Source organism: Conger conger, chromosome 1, assembly GCF_963514075.1.
Source record: "Conger conger chromosome 1, fConCon1.1, whole genome shotgun sequence".
NCBI lineage: Eukaryota > Metazoa > Chordata > Actinopteri > Anguilliformes > Congridae > Conger > Conger conger.
Window position 1 is genome coordinate 49,102,057 of NC_083760.1, and position 16,843 is coordinate 49,118,899.

Below are 16,843 nucleotides of genomic sequence, written 5' to 3' on the forward strand. Positions count from 1 at the left end.
ATTATAAAGAGCATCGTGCGTGTAGTGGTGTCAAGATTTCTCCAGCTTTCATTGTTACCCCTTACTGCTGCTAAGCGCTGTTAATATGATATGAAGTAATGCATTTAGGACCAGAAGGAACACCTTGCAAAAACAGATTGTTCAAGTCTATAATGAGCACTTTAGTGTCAGGCAGTTAACACCAGACTGTAAAAAGAGATGAGCTTGGCAGGCTGATGCAGGTAATTGAGAACATGTAGGAAAAAATGGAAAACTTGAAAAATGTCTATCATTATCATTAATGACTAATATAGTAAAATTCATTAGAAAAATGTAATCCAAAGCAGAACTTTGATCTTTAATCAAAAGCCTGAGTTAGCTATTTAAGCCAAACCATTCCTAGTGATGGCATTTCCCTATAAATGTAATTAAGTATGAGCCTTTCTGGATAAAATAGGCTTGCTAATAAGTTCAGGTAGTAATGAAAAACACACTGTCCTTTATTGCTTTTGAAAAGATATTGACTCTAACAACCAGTCCCTGTGAGATTACATCATGGTCGATCACTGTGGTGTACTGGCCAAAAAATATCTCAAATAAAATTCTGTTAATTTCACTCGCCCCCTCTCTTCGACCTACACCAGAAAAAATAATTTATCTTTCATACCTGAGAAACTGGTATTAAAATAGATAGACGCCTTCTTTGATTTCCATTCGGATTCAATAGCCTGAGTCTGAATGGATTCGCTCATATACTAATGAATCTGTTTGAGACAGAACATTAGGTGAGCCAATGCCATGCAGGTGGCTTTACCATCACCATTCAATCTTCCCACACAAGTTGAAAGGACGTTCAACTGACAGGCAGTGTAATGTGGACTTCTGGACGACCCAGCTTCTGTACCCAAGTAGACCAGTGATCTTTGACACTGAACTAAAAAACAGGTTTTAATGGCTTCCCCAAAGGTGCATACCGGAAACCCAATCCTTTGATTAATTAACGCTCGCAAGACAGGAATTGTATATATATCCCAGCGCTAGCGGAGAGGACAACGCCCCGACGAGAGGTTTACCTCAGGCGGTGAGAGAAACACGTCACCCATGGGAGTGCAGAGGTCGCCCAACGGTAAGAGCGATAAAGGAATAAAGACAAGACTGGAAACAATAAGAGGCAGCTTATCCTCAGCCAGCCCGCAGGAGATAGATAAAAAAAAGTGTCAATTAAAAATAATGATGTCACTCTCAGGTAATATAGATATGCGTCTCAATTACCCTGTTTCCCATGCAGACGGAGGGCTGCTCTGCCACAGGCATGCGCCTCCCCCAACAGTCAGGTACTGTACTGCATGTCATTCTGCCCGCTTCATGAGACAGATGGGAAGGACATACTAATTGCAGCCTGAAAAAAAAGGTAGCCCAATTGTGATGCGCTTTCGAAACAAACTAGCTTTGTTATACCTCGTGAGGGAAATATAATAAGGCACTGAACACCTGCAACAATAATGACGACAGGTAAACACTTAATTTTGCTGCATTATGGTGTGGAATTTCAGGCGCCTATACAAAAATAAAGGTGCAACGCTGCCAATACTGCAGGTATTTTGCCAACTTTAAATGAGGGACTATTTCAAGTGAGAACACAGAGTCAATCTTCCCGCGTCAATCATTTACTGTAGAGCCTGAGGTATAGGAGCCTGGGCTCTAGTTAGTCAAGGAAGTTCTGTTGCAGTATTCCTGGGCAAATTGAGGAATTTTCTTGGAAAAACACCGAAAGAATCAATGGCAAAGATGGCTGACCAAAGAACCTGTGCCAAACTTAACAGCAATATGGTTGGAGAATTGTAAATTGTCACTATAACTACGTTTTTCCACTACCACACAAACTTGTGCATTTCCAAGGATGGCCACAGTTAGTTTCTTTCTCAACAAAAAAAAACAGTGACAGGGAAGCCAGGGCAGGTTAGAGGATAGGGGATTGGTTTAACCATTGGGTAACTCTTAACCATTTACAGCATGAGGGTATTTGCATGCTTTTCCTTGCTCCTTGCTATGTACCAGGGCAATCTATCATGTTGGTAGATAAGATGATATTTTATATTGATGGTAGAAAACACACCTTTGACAGATATTCAATTACACAAAGACACACAACGACATGCGACGAGCAACCACATTCTGAGAAAGGTAAATTACAAATGTTATACCTAATGAGGTGAACAAAACGACTAGAAGGGTCTAACCATAATCACAGTCTGCAAGGACTGCAATGCCTTTCAACACTAATTTTCCATTTTCAATACCTAATTTTGCTGCAATTGATGACATCACACTTGCAAGGCCCATTGATTATTTTGAAAAGAAGCTGTCCAACTGCGCTACCACCTGCCAGAGCTTGGTAGCCCAAATGGACAAAATGGTAGCCCATACACTGCAATGGAATATTTAAAAAACTTCACAAGAAACTTTACTGCCAACAAATAAATTGTTTACTGAAAACAATATTGCATATTGGCAGTGCTATGAAAATATCAAATTATGTAATTGACCAAAAAATTGGGAGAAACTGAACGGTGTGTGAGCTGATAAAACCCTTCATGCAGATTCCCAATTTGGCAGTCCATGCCCATTTTTCCAGTGTTCTATTTGAGGCTTTACAACTCCAGAGGTGAGCATATTAATGAAAACAAGACAATTGTACTATTTACTATAGTAATTTATTTATACTTAAATTATTATTAAAATGCTACAAATATAAAGGAATGTAGGCTAAAATGCAACAATTAAGTTCAGTTACTTATTTTGCAATTAAATACAGTCACAAACAGGAAACAGGTAGCTTATACATTATCTAAATCAAAATCCTCGCTTGATGGGACAATGTTTCACAAATGTTACCATTTCCAATCAATCCAATGGAAATATTACATTCATCTAGCACGTCAGCACAGGGTATGCTAACAATGCTTGCATACGAACAGCTAGCTTGCATAGGAACATTCATTTAGCATATATCAGCACAAGATACGCTAACAATGCTCCCATCTGAACGACTAGCTAGTAGTCCTCAATAATGTGCTGGGGATTATTAGCTAAGGCGAGACATTGTCTATTATGAGAAATGTGAATATAAACATCTAAAATATGACACAAAGCAAATAATTAAAATGATATAAGCAGTAATATGTACATCTTTGCCATGTTCTAATGTGTCTGCACTAGACACTAGACTATCTCACCCACTCCCCAAATTACATTACATTACATTACATTATTGGCATTCGGCAAAGTGCATACCCATAACGAGGACAAGTGCGCTCAAAATCCCTAGAGGGAAGTACAATTTCAAGTGCTAAGAATACAACAAAGATAAGGACATTGGCCTATTTGATTAATCTGACAATGGATTATATCTATAAAACCAGAAGGAAATGAAGTGGTGATCAAATGTATGCAGAGGGGTAACTCTGAAATCAGAGCAGGACCAGTTCCTCATAAAGATCTGGTCAAGGAGGTTGCCAGCCTTATGGGTTATGAGTGTTGAAGGAGCGGAGTAAAAGTAGGAAGGCAGCAGTCTGGGAGGCTTTGAGGTGGATGTTGAAGTCTCCAAGGAGGATCAGCGGGGTGCCATCCTCAGGGAAGGAGCTTATAGGGGGGTCTAGTTCACCAAGGAAACTTCCCATGGGCCCTGGAGGATGATATACAAGAACAATAAAGAGGTTAATAGGGTAGGATATTGAGACAGAATGGTACTCAACAGTGGATGTAGACAAGTCAGATCAACAAACCAGTACCACCACCAGGGCCGGATGGATTAAATCATCCAGCCACTATCCGACGACCAGTTGCCAAAGCTAATATTGCGTTGCTCTAAGCACACCTATTGGCTACGCCTTGCTAATTGCTATTGGCTAATCGCTTGATGAAATAAATTCCACAATCAAAGCTAATCTAGTGAAAAACACCTGTGGTATCAAACAATTACAGACACCAGGTACCAGTGTCAGTGATTAGCAGCATGCAGATAAAACAAACAAGCTCAAAACTCCAATCTGAGCTGTACACTTTAGCAATTTAAAAATCAGACTACAGCGGATGAAAAGATGCAATCACTATCTGACGACCAGTTACCAAAGCAAATATAGCGTGTGTCACACACGCCCAGGCACACAATACAGTATATGCACATTGAATCACTGTATGCGTCAGAGACAGGAAAATGCATTCCTACATTATGTGACACAGGGTCTGGTCTGGATTGATTTGCAGTTCGGACCGGCTCTGAACCTTAGAGAAGCCCTGCTCACCCACCAATAAAACAACTAAGTTAGATATTTTGATCTGGCTTATTCTTTAGCTTTGTAACGTCGTACTGTAGACTAATGGAATCACGTCTAGAGGACTGCTTTTTGCGGCAATGACGAGCTACTGGATCACCACATAATGGAAACTTTTGAGGGTGTTTACAGTTACTTAAGTAAGGAGGCCATATGTTCAGTCAGTGACAGGTTATTTTCGGTAACTTTAACTCTGCAATGTGCCAGGGGAGAGGAAAACGCTACACAAAATCTCTGCTTCAATCAGTTTCATGCATTCTTTCTCATTCAAATTTAACAGTACATTCTCCCAATGCCTCTTGGAAATTATTATTGGCCTTTTTTCTTACTGTGAGAGCCAAGAAATGTGCACATTAAATTCCTCGGCTTGGACATCAAAAACACGTTCCCTCCACCACTGCCATGGTCTTTGAAGCAGTTGCAACCCAGAGAGCACATTTCAAAAGAGAGCAATTTAGGTTTCATCTGCATCTCTTTACTCTCCAGAATGCAACCTGAGAGAAGATGACCCCCACAGAGATGAAGTGGAAAGCTTTGTAATTGGTGGCAGTGGCTTGGGGCTAGAATGATGACTTCATTATTTTTTCCAAAAATTCCAAGCTCTGAAAACAAAAATCTCAGCATGACTGGTGCAGTCACAGTAAGCCATGTGCCACAGATATCTATGTATCCTTTCCCACAAGAATCTGGTACCAAAGAAACCTTTAATTTCCTTGAAGGTAAGTTGCACAGACCTCATTTAAGTTGAGTGATCATCCTATCCAAATCATTCTACGATTTTTCTGTTTATTGTGGTACACATAAGCTAAAAAAAGATTGTTGTAAGCGGCTCGTTTACAGTAGAAAAATCCCAGATTGCGAAGTGATTTTTCTCAATGAATTAATTCAGAGGAGACACGTGAAACATTTGCACCTTTTCATTCACAGCGAAAAAAAAAAAAAAGTGCCGGTGGTTTGGAATTCAAGACAGCACTATGACTGTGATAGAGCCTGCATGTAATACAATGTGAATAATGAGCTTGTTCAGACCTCCTAGCCTTTTGAGTCAGGAAGACTACAATCACAGGAAGAGGTATTTTTTTGTGTAATGTTAAATCTTAAAGGTGGGCTGGAAATAGGGTAGAAACAACATAAAGAGCACAGTTAAGATCAACTAGGAAATTAGTTGAACACCTTAATTGAATGGTTTGCCACACTCACTGGCAATATTATTAACATCAAGATGGGTTTAATGTTTGGAAAGCTAAAAAGGAACATACTTTAGAGCTTTGGTATAATTACTACAGCGTGGACTGCACATATCACAATAAAGAAAGGTGCTGAGCAAGCAGTGCTTTTATGTGGCTGGTTTTATTTGCCAAGGGATCAAGGATAGGTGCTTTTAAGCCGTAAACAAATACGAGGCTCCCGGCGAGTCACTGCATGCTGAGAGGAATCTCAACAGGGACCAACGACATATTCACCATCCTGAGAAACGTACTGAAGGATCTACTGAATCCAGTGCACCTATAACATGGCTCTGTAAGCCAGCCACCAGGTTTGGCCAACAATCTGTTTTTTTCCAATTATATAGAGATTTAAGGAGACAAAATTTTGTGCATTGCGCTAAAATGAACATTAATTAACAGTGATTTGCCCATTGCAAATCCCCTGTACTTTGCAGTACTGCTAAAGAAGAATAAACATTATCTGACTTTCCAAGGGCCTGCACAGGCAGCATAGAGCATGCAAGCTACAGTAGACCCTGGAGCCCACATGCTTCCAGTTGTTGTTAGGGAGAGATCCACCAATCCACACACTCCTTGCTAGTCATTGGCTTGCAGGCAGGTTTGTCAGAGGAGTGCACAAGCTTCAACTGTATTGCTATTTGCGGGGCAATCCTAAATTAGGAAGAAAAATGTTTAGAAAAATAATCTCATATTCACCTAGCAAGGTCACAACTGACAGAAGACACAAAAAAATTACTAGACCACACAGCGTTTCGGATTCTGTTGCTTAGGCTTTATATTTGGTCCCAAGGGGGAGATATTGTGCAGGAATGTTTTGCATTGGCAGGCATAAGAAGAACAAATGTGCCTCTTTCTAATTCATTGTCTGATATTTCTCCTTGACGGACAGATACAATATGTGGCACTTGGGGAATCTCTCTTTACACTTGTAGGTTTTACATTTTATTTAGTTGTCACGATAGCAGCAGTTGCATTAGCATGAAAGGGGGCCAAAGCACAAAAGAAAATGGATTCCAATAGGAATTGGTACCACTGGAATCTGTCTTTGTGAATGTTACTACAGGCCTGGTCTGATCTAACATGTGGCGAGCCACCTGCAGTGATGTGGGCTGAAGAAGGGCTCATGGTCACGGCCAACTGTTTCTCTGCTGCCAAATATGAATACGCAATCTGGGTCAGGGACAAATTTGTCTCTGGACTGGACCCTGTGTCCTACTAGGGCATTTAACCTTCAGTCTTGGATGTAAGTGTGTTGTCTGGCAGAGGGGAATTGTGGAGGATGGCAAATCCCGCCCAGGTCTGGTCTAATTGGAGCCATGAAATGGTGGTGGAACAGGAAGCCTGTGGTGAGGTAATTCTGGTGGTTAGCTCCACCTTGGAAGTACCAGAGTTCAAAGGGAGCAGCAGGGCCGGGGGTGGGGGGCATCAGAGCTGACATGCCCTGGTCCCATCCAGCTTCATTACTGTCCCTGAGGAATCTGATCACACCCAGGCTAAGAGGTCAGGGTTCACACAGTGGCTAACTGGTCACCCCATAAACCCCCTAGTGGCTAAGGTGCATGACTGGGACCCAGAAGGTTGATGGTTCAATCCCCGGTGTAGCTATGATAAGATCTGCACAGCGGTTGGGCCCTTGATCAAGGCCCTTGATCCCGCATTCCTCCAGGGGGGGATTGTCCCCTGTTTAGTAAGGGTGATCTGAGTACTCAGATTAAATGAGTATCCGTTTCAGTTAATGAGATCTTTCTGAGCATGAGTGCTATACGAGCAATTTAATCATTATCCGTGATGATCAAAGAACTGGCAAGTTTTTTATTTAATTTTTTTCACTGGGTGCATTATATTGGTAAATGGGGGTATGCAGCTTTAAGATTATGGGTGTTGTATTTGTTTTTATTTGAGTCATCTGATTGGTCCCTGGTGTGTGTAATCCACCCAGAAGGGTTGTCGTCGTCTTAAAAAAAAGAAGATAATTCATAGTCTCAGAAAAAAGTGAATAGTTGAACGGAGCTGAATTTTATTTTTATTTTGCCTTTTATTAAATGCCTCACAAAGAAGACTCTTATCTTCTGCAGCAGAATACTACGTGTTAAGTTTGCTGACAATGCAGACATGCATGCACACACACTGCTCTCTCATTCATGCTCATTTTAAAAACTAGCTAGTAGGCAATTATTAAGTAGCCTACTTTACCGTTTGAAAATACACAGCACCGTGATGCTGAGATAAACAACGCGAGGGCTCCCATACAGCATTGCAACGTTGGCAAGCCATTTGTCATACTGTCTGTGGCTCAGATCGCAGTTGCTGTCTCTCCCTCTTTGCCCTTTCCCCTGTACATTTATTTAACAAAGGGATTAAAGTTTTCTGTCTCCATGGTGGTTTTCCATCATATTTATCCTGTAGAAGCCATCTCTGAGATCGCTGTTAATTTTAAAAGAAAGAAATGGTCTCACTCCACCCAGCAGAAATCAAGCTGTCAACACAGCTGTCCAGGCATTTTTTGAAAGTAATCACCAGGTTCTTTTCAATAATTATTATTTCAAAAGACTTTCCTGAGCTGACGTTTGGAGGAGAGGAGGTAAAAAGTGTTAGAGCCTGGGGATATTATGGAATTGTAACATCAACACACAGATAACAGACAACAGGCAGCCAAAGTGTATATTTAATCATGGAAGTCTATTGGACCTGTCGCTTTACTGTAAGTTCTGCATTGACATGTCAGACATTTATTTTGCGGGTGTGTTAGCCAGGTATGCCCCGGCATTCTGCAGTAGTGAAAGTCGTAGCCCAGCTTAGGTCAAACAACGCATTTCAAACAACTCTGGCACATGTTGCTATTTAGCTCGTTCCCGATAATAAATTATAGCCTATGTTTATCTTTAAACTGATAATACTGATAATATTCGATGAGAGATATTTAAGGCCCCAGAAGTCCAATTGATAAAATGGGGGGAAAGGGCATGGGCTTGAAATTATGAAAAGGCAGTTGATTTAAGTTTAGTTTGCAATATAAAAAATCACCTGATTTTAATTTTGAATAGCAAGGCCCCTGGGTGGACTCCAGAAATGACAGCCGATTCTGAAAGGACTGATCAAACAGCTACCAGACGAAACTCTGCCCTCTTCTGGGTTAAACCACGCACACTTGATAATACAGTTGGTTGATCAGATTCGGATACTGATACAGATACAGATAATGCAGTACTCACTCACCCCGACTGCTTAGTCGAGTCGATTGTAAGTCGCTTTGAATAAAAGCATCAGCTAAATAACAAATTATTATTATATGATATTCTGGGCTAATGTGTTAACATGGCAACTAAAACACCAAAATATTGGAAACTTCTAGAAAGGTTATGGACTTCTCCAATGCCTGGAAAGCAGGGGAATATTCCCACACCCCTGCCTCACAGATAGCACTCTCTAGGCCCTCTGAACAGAGCCAGGTTCCCAGGAAACTGCAGTCCCGCACGCCCACGGACCGGGGCCTCAGTTATGAATCTCGTTTTCATGTGCGGCAGGATGTTGACTGTGGGAATAGGGCCCAGGCTATACAGCTTCTGCCGATCACAGTAACTTTGATCTCATCCTTGCCAACCTCTGCTCTGTCATATGACTAAACTTTACTAAACATCCTTTTCAGAGCACTAAAACTGAGACTGACTGTATTTTACTCATTCCAGTTCATATGAGAAAGTAATTTAAAGGGAACTGTGATAAACTTAGAGATTTTGAAATGTGAGTCATTTTCCCTCAGACATCTAAGACAAGAATGGTTCCCAAGTATAGTTGGCATTTTTTTCTTCCAATTTGCATTTCATCAATCTGCATATTCATCTTTTCCTTTATTGCATATTAAAATCCAATATAAATTTCACTTGAGGTCATTTCTTTCCAGTTCCATATTTAATGAAACATGTTAACATACATTATGATCTTCAGAATTCGATTAAGATTAAAATGCTATTATTTGAAAGTTTTAACAGGCATGTCATGAGCACTGACATTACATGATTTGCTGATGTAGATGGACTAGTATTGGCACTGGAAGCTGACCTGTATCTAGTGAAAAAAGAGGCATCCACAACCAGGCCCAAATTAATGAAAAATTCCATTAATTTAGAAGATCCAAAGTTCTTTTACATACAAACATACAAACTTCACACAAGAAAGAGTGACATTTAAATAAGGAAATGGAGAAGCCCTCAAATCGGACTTCATTTTAAAATTTATAGTATTTAATATCTTATATTACTCTGGCATGGGGCATCGACAGGGGTGGGCAGGGTTGGGCGGCAACAGGAGCGGGCAGGGAACGAACATCGCAACCAGTGAGCACTACCAATAAATGATCATGATTCTGCATGGACTCTCCGCAGCCAAACACACATGGAGCAAGAAATTCTAATAACTTAACACTCAATTTGCATAAGGTATGTGCTCTTCATAATCCGTCAGTTCAACAATCATATCCGCTTCATGGTTACTTACTTTAAACTTTCTAACAGCCTCTGAGCATGTTAAACACATAGGTACCTACTCCTTAGGGCAAAAGCAGCTCTTGCCCACACACTTTTTATTATGTTGGGGCACTGCAACACAAGAATAATCTCACATAAAAAATATGTGAATTTACACCCCGCAGTACAGAAAGTCTAACTGGTTCATTTTTATTGGTCTTCTTGTAACCATGTACAGACGACACTCAAGCAACAGGGAAGCCATTTTCTCTTTGGGGGGAGGGTCATTAAACAGCAGTGAAAGTCAGGCACATCACACAGACTACTTCAGGTGAGCAAGTTCATGAAATAAAAAAAAATTAGACATTTTAAAAGAATGCCCTCTGGCTTGTCTATTTTTGGTGTTCACCTTTAAATGAAAGCTGAAAGCAAACAAGACAGGACGTGGCCATGGAATCACTTGCGGATACATGAGTCATGTTCCGGAAGTTCTCTGTCATTTGCTGCTCTAACTGCAAGAACATAACAGAATATAAAGCATTTAGTTTGAGTTTGCATAACACCATTACACAACTCCACAGGCTGATATAACTTACTGGCTTGATTATATTGCTTTCACAACATTCACGAAGGGAGTCACTGTTGTAACATAAATGAACATCAGTGCCAGAGCTTGCGTTCCTGTCTCCTGGCTGGCGCTGTGAAGACACACCACTCTGTTTGCTCTGTTGAGGCACACAGAGCAGGCTCTTCGAGGCCCCACACTTGTTATCAGTGTCTTCAACCGTCAAAGACCTGCAGGTCCGAACTCCTGCTGAGGAAAGCGCAAGCTTCATTTACCAGATTCTATCAGTCAGGGTTCACTGCTATTGCTCAGCCTACAAAACTCAAACCCTCACAGATTAGATCTAAACTGACAACACAGACAACCCCTGACTGCTGTACATTGTGCGTCTGGAAAAAGTCTTAATGTGCGTTTTTTGTGAAAACAAAAAAAAGTACCTGTGGGGAGAAGTCCGCTATGATGCATAGTCAAAACACAAATCTTCACTGTTGAATTCAGAAGGCAAATGAAAGCTTAACTCAAATAGACATGACAATTCAAGACATGGAGTTTGCTCAATATTATAGGAAACACTCGGTAGCAGTGCAAACACAGTGTGAAGTGAAATGCAAAAGCCACATGGAGTCTGTAATATGCCTTCTGTGCATGCCACGCAGGAGGCTAAATCTCTTTGTTCTATTATGTCCGTTCTATAGGATTACACATGTAGTCATGCGCCTCGGCCATAACAATTCCAAGTAAAAGAAACATTCTCTTCATTCACATGTCCTGGAAACTGGTGAAGACACAGGCGTGCTGTTCCCAGCCTGCATGTCATAGACAAGGAAGTTGTGAATGAGTAAACAAGAGAGCCAAAGATAGATAGAGATGAGAGAGAGAGACGGGGATGACACAGCAGCACCAGTCGGAGACCGATTCTAGGAGGTTATTTTCATCCAACCCCTCCCTCTCTCAGCCCCCATCTCCAAAAACACACTAAGGACATTGTGGCAGTGTCGATGCACAGCCCACAGGAAAAGCTGCGGAGTTTCCAGCGTTCACAGCTGTGGGATGAGGCCATGGGAAAGTGCTAGGATACAAGGGTTGGGGAGGGGGGGACCAGGCAATGTGTGGGAGACCGGAATTGTCGAAGAGCCACCAACGCTGTAAATAAAACCGAACTTCCCATGAAACATCAGGACCGAGTGTGTCAGCGGCTTCCGTCGATCCAGTCCAGCCAGACCGAAATGTCCACTGCCCCCGGCGTGGCAAGGCCCGGCAGGGCTCGACGTGGCACGGATTGCCGCGAAGACGGGATGCCGACGAGGCGAGAAGATCCCTTTTGCCCCGTCGGAGCCGGTCTTGAGCGAAGGGTTAAAAAAAATAGAAGAAGAAAGTGGCGTGACGATGCCGCCGGAATTCTGAGTCTTTGCCACGGCGCTGCACTCGGGCTGGAATTTCCTGTGAGTTCTTATTCTGCCAAAATAATAACAGAAGTACAGCTTTGGCTGATTATTTGCGACCGTGCAAATTTCCTTCCGGACCCTTTTCCCGCAGGTCGAACAAGGGAGAGGGCTTTTCGGCAGAGGAGGTGGGAGCATGTGTGAGGATGAACGCGATCGCGATGCGAGGGATTTTTGGTTGGCTGCATCTTCAAAAGGGAAGAGGAGGAAGGGGGGGGGGGGGCAGTGGGTGGGGGTTGTTGAGTGGGAGGGGTAATGCGCAGAGGGGGCCGGTCATGTGATGCAGCGAGAGCAAATCAGCCCACTGGAATCCAGGTTCAGCAGAAAGTTTACTGGGTCAGCTCAGCTGTGCACAGGAGCCAGCCAATGAGGCTCTCGTGTCTGGAAGTGCCAGTTGCTCAGCGCAAGCGAGAATAGCACTCCAGACAGACTGTGTGCGCCTGCCTGTCTGCGAGACTGGGTGTGTTAGAGAGAGGGAAAGAAGGAGGGAGGGAGAGGGAGAAAGAGAGAGAGAATGGCATGTGTGAAAGAGGTGGATTAAAAAAAGGGGAGGAATGCAGTCGCGATGAGAAACCACAAAACACTGCATCCATTTCCAAAGGGTTCTTTCTCATGTGAAAGGATATGAATCTCTATACATCCAAGTAACAAATGTTTTTTTTAAATTTACTTATCACACAGCAATACAAATGTAGCAATTCTCTGTATTGTGTCCACAAATATAAATTCCAGTTTCGGTGTGGTGTCACACACTGCAATAGCAAAAGCCACAGGGATTCCTCTGAATTCCTTTTAACCATTATACACCATCAGATACAATTCAAAGCATCCGGGCAAGGAGAAAGAGAATCTCAACCTCCACAATGACTCTGTCTGTCAGTCTCACCAAAGCGAGAATTCAGTTTCCTCGCTAATGCACCTGCACAAGTCTGCATAACGCACATTACATTGAAAGCATCTCCAATTACAGTACAAGTAAAAAAATACTAAAGCCCTTGATGGCACAGAATGAAAAAATCCAATGTGGCTTCCCTGTGACAGACACATCCACATGAACATGGGAGTTATCGCTCTCCTTTGTTGTTCGAAGTAGGTGTGCGAGGAAAAATAAATGTATTTAGCACATACTACAGTACAGCAGCAGCTGTACTGCAGTCAGTCTTAATAAGTAATCATATTTCTCTAACTTTTTTGATAAATGACACAAAAAACTGCCAATGAGGTGAGAAAGTTGAACTAATTTCAAGATTTGCCAATGGGGTGACACCACTACTTGCGCTCCCTCTCTGCCCCAAACTCATTCTCCTTGCCGCTATTCTCAGACAGCAACAAGTTGAGAAGATCATAAAAAAGAAGTACAATACTACCATCTTGTATACTAATATATTAATTGACATAATTTCACATCCTATTTCTTATTCAAAAGCACTTTATTTAAAAGCATACTGAATAATAATCAAATATTTTGAGAATGTATTTAGATGCTCACTGATATAAAAAGGGACCACGTCGCTGAAAATGTATTGTCCATTGTTGTCAATGGTGTTTTCACTGTCTTCCTCAGAAATATTCAATCAGAGGAGAGATTCCTTGAAACTCCTTCAAAGGAAGAGCTCAATTTAGATGTAGGCATCACAAGAGACATATTTTGTTGGAAATGCTATGTTGTCTTATGCAAGCCTAACAAATTATACACCGTTGGAAACTTAATGTAATTTGATAAAATGCTTTTTAGTCGGTTCTTTGATGAGCTGAAATTATACAGAATTTTCTTACACACAGATAGGGGTAATGCATTTACTCTGCAACTACATTACAAATACTGGTCAGAGACAGTTGCACTTGCACTCATTGTGTTCGAGAGAGACAAAACGTAGATATTAGAATTTCTATGTACAAGTACTTTTGTAGAAGTATACAACAGCAAAACCGACAACAATGATAATTCCTCCTGATAAATTTAAAGTAAACAATGGATATTCTATCAATGTTTCTGAGTTTTTAGAATGAGAAATAATTTTTTGAATGAGAAACTATTATGTATTTGGTCCGGTGGACAAAAATTACATTACTTGTAGTATGTGGATTTCCAAAATACAGAGAAGGTGAGGTCCTCCCACCACCCACATGTTACAAAATAAGGAACTGTTGTCCTTATTATGTCATCTTAAAATAGGTTATACAGATAGAACCCTGAGTTTTAATGCTTTCAAATGGTATATCCTGTTACCATAGTGATTAAAATTGTGCCCTGAAAATAGGAATGAATGAAAAAAACCCTCACCAGCCCAGGGCTTAAGGGGTTAAGACAGCCATTTTTTTCAGCCTGCTGCGTTAGTATAGTGGAGTGCATGGTGAGGGCTGTAGGTGTCAGGGTTCTCCAATGGATCCCATGGCCGGAGCGGTCAGTCCAGAAGCCAAGACACAGAAGCCCAGTAGGACACAGCTCTACATTCCCTGAATCTGAAGAAAATCAGAATTTCAGCTTATGGTTTGACAGACAATCTTATATACAATAACACCACTTACAAATGGTGATATCCTGTCACTTAGATGACAGTAACATGCACTGTAGATTGTAGATTTGTAAACCCCCCACTGTGTAAACTGGTTTATATTGCTTTTTATGTTTAGAGGGATTATTTCCCCTCTTAAGTTATATCATGTCAGGAATAGTAATGCATGCCATTACGAATAAAGATCCATTGTTCACATTGTACTTATTGTGCTATATTGAAAACAATTACATGATAAATTACAGATTTGAGTGCAATCAACCAGAATAACCAGAGTTTGGGAACCACTGTTATGGGGTTTTGAACCAACTTTATTATTTTTTTAATTATAAGACACAGAAGATGAGAAAAAAAAAGTATTCTTAAATAGTACTAAAATACTCATGTACTGCAAAAATCTATAGAGAGAAAACATAGTTCATTATAATCCAATTTGCATTTAATCTATTGTCAGCATGAAAGTTTTAGTCTCATTTCGGTTCTCAATTACTACATATGTTTTAGGTGTTTTTTTCCTTTAATTGTGACTTACATCTATGGTAATTGACTAAAAAATTCAGATGAAATAAAACACTAGTGGGCATGTATTTAATCACTGTACAATTAACCTTCACTGAACTCCTCTTAATCACAAATGAAAGGAAACTGTCAACTGAAAGCTTGTCCCGGGTTTGGCATACTCAGTGGAATATTTAATTTAACAAGATTTTGATTATGCAGTAGTACTGTATCATGTTATTTCTTTAGCATGGAGTTCCTGATAGGCTTTGAATGCCTGCCATGCTGAAGAACATCAAAAGGTTAAAACAGACATATGGTATATCTGATTACTACATTACACTATTAAACAATGTGTGTTCATTATAGAGGCTATACTGAACTAAAATTAAATCTCCCGAATCTGATTCCCTTTCCCAATGTAATCATTTCCGATAGTTTGCTTAACTGAATGTCTTATCCAAGATGGCTTCTGCAATTTGTGCAATACACATTATGCATTTATGCAGCTGCTTACCCTGCTGAAAAAAAACAGCTGAAGCTATGTTTTGAGACAGCTGGTAGCTGGTTGACCAGTTCACACCAGCTCCCAGCTTGACATGGTTTGACCAGCTCAAGCTATGTTTTGAAACAGGTGATTGCTGGTTGACCAGCTCATACCCAGCTAGACCAGCTTACGACGAGCATAGCTGGATTTTACAGCTGGATACTTACTGAAGTAACTTTGGTTCAATACATTTCTCCAGAGTATTCCTGGGAAACAACCCTATGACCTGCTGAGTGTGAGTTCACTTATGGTGCTACACTACTGACCAATTTGACTGGCCATTTCCCCTGAGACACATTGAGACCGGGCGCAAATGCACACATGCATTTACAAACACAAACATGCCCTTTTATTGACACACATAGTGAGACAACTCAATCTATCAGTAATCAGGCACCATGGTGAGCATATTTTGCTTTGCTTGCTGTATTGTTTTGAGAACCAAAGTCCCCATGTGTACAACTATCATTGTGGCAACTCATGGTTCAGCAAAATCTAAATTTCACTGGGGGACCCACCTCAATGTCAAAGAGGCTTCCAGGATGGCAGTTGATCAGTGTTGACCCTTGACCTTGCTGTCATCACAGGTCAGCTACTCAAAAAGCAAGAAAGGGAGGATCCCCTGAAAAAGGAACAACAAGAGCATGTTTTAAGTTGGATAACAAAATGAAAAGAGATACAGAAGAGATAAAGAAATGAAAAACCTGACATGCGTTCAAGAAGGCAAAAATTCTTGCCAAACTATGTTTGCACCAAACAGATACTTTTGAATGGTTTTAAATGAACACACCATTTCGTTCGCCACCAAAACCTTTCTAATACAAAAGGATGTGACTTAGGTCTAACAATACCAGCTAACTGATCCGTTGCTTACGTGTGATTTATTTTTAAATGTAAGAACAAATATTACATTGATTAAAGTGTATTATAACAGCCAAATAGTTGTCAACTTTTGTTCTCTCTGCGTTTTCCCCACCAACACCATTTTTGTTCGCCACGCACTACCTTTACCTTTTTAGCTAACATTAGCGAACGTTTCAAAAAAAGTTTGAACATGTTGGAGAATGTTAGTTAATGCACATCTGGTCTGGCTGAGAATTAGGTTTTGTTTTTACAGTGAGCCATTTTAGTAAATTTCTTTTCAATTTCCACAGCTGGAAAAACCTGAAATGTGAAAAAGTGAAAAGCCCCACATTATGCAGTCCTGGATGAAGTTTACCTTGATGAACTTCCATGCTGGGAAGGTCCATGTAGGACTGTATTCTCAATG

At 40.9% G+C, this 16,843-nt stretch overlaps 1 long non-coding RNA gene across 3 annotated transcripts in view; it reads right to left on the bottom strand.

Moving 5' to 3' along the window:
• Positions 1-2,748: 2,748 nt before the first annotated feature.
• Positions 2,749-16,843, bottom strand: part of LOC133110169 (uncharacterized) — a 116,664-nt gene continuing 102,569 nt past the window's right edge. For all 3 annotated transcript variants that reach the window (XR_009704818.1, XR_009704816.1, XR_009704817.1), the window contains 3 exons: positions 16,092-16,195; positions 14,297-14,475; positions 2,749-3,664 (listed from right to left, as the gene is read on the bottom strand). This is a non-coding gene — a long non-coding RNA (uncharacterized LOC133110169). The remainder of the gene's footprint in view (positions 3,665-14,296; positions 14,476-16,091; positions 16,196-16,843) is intronic.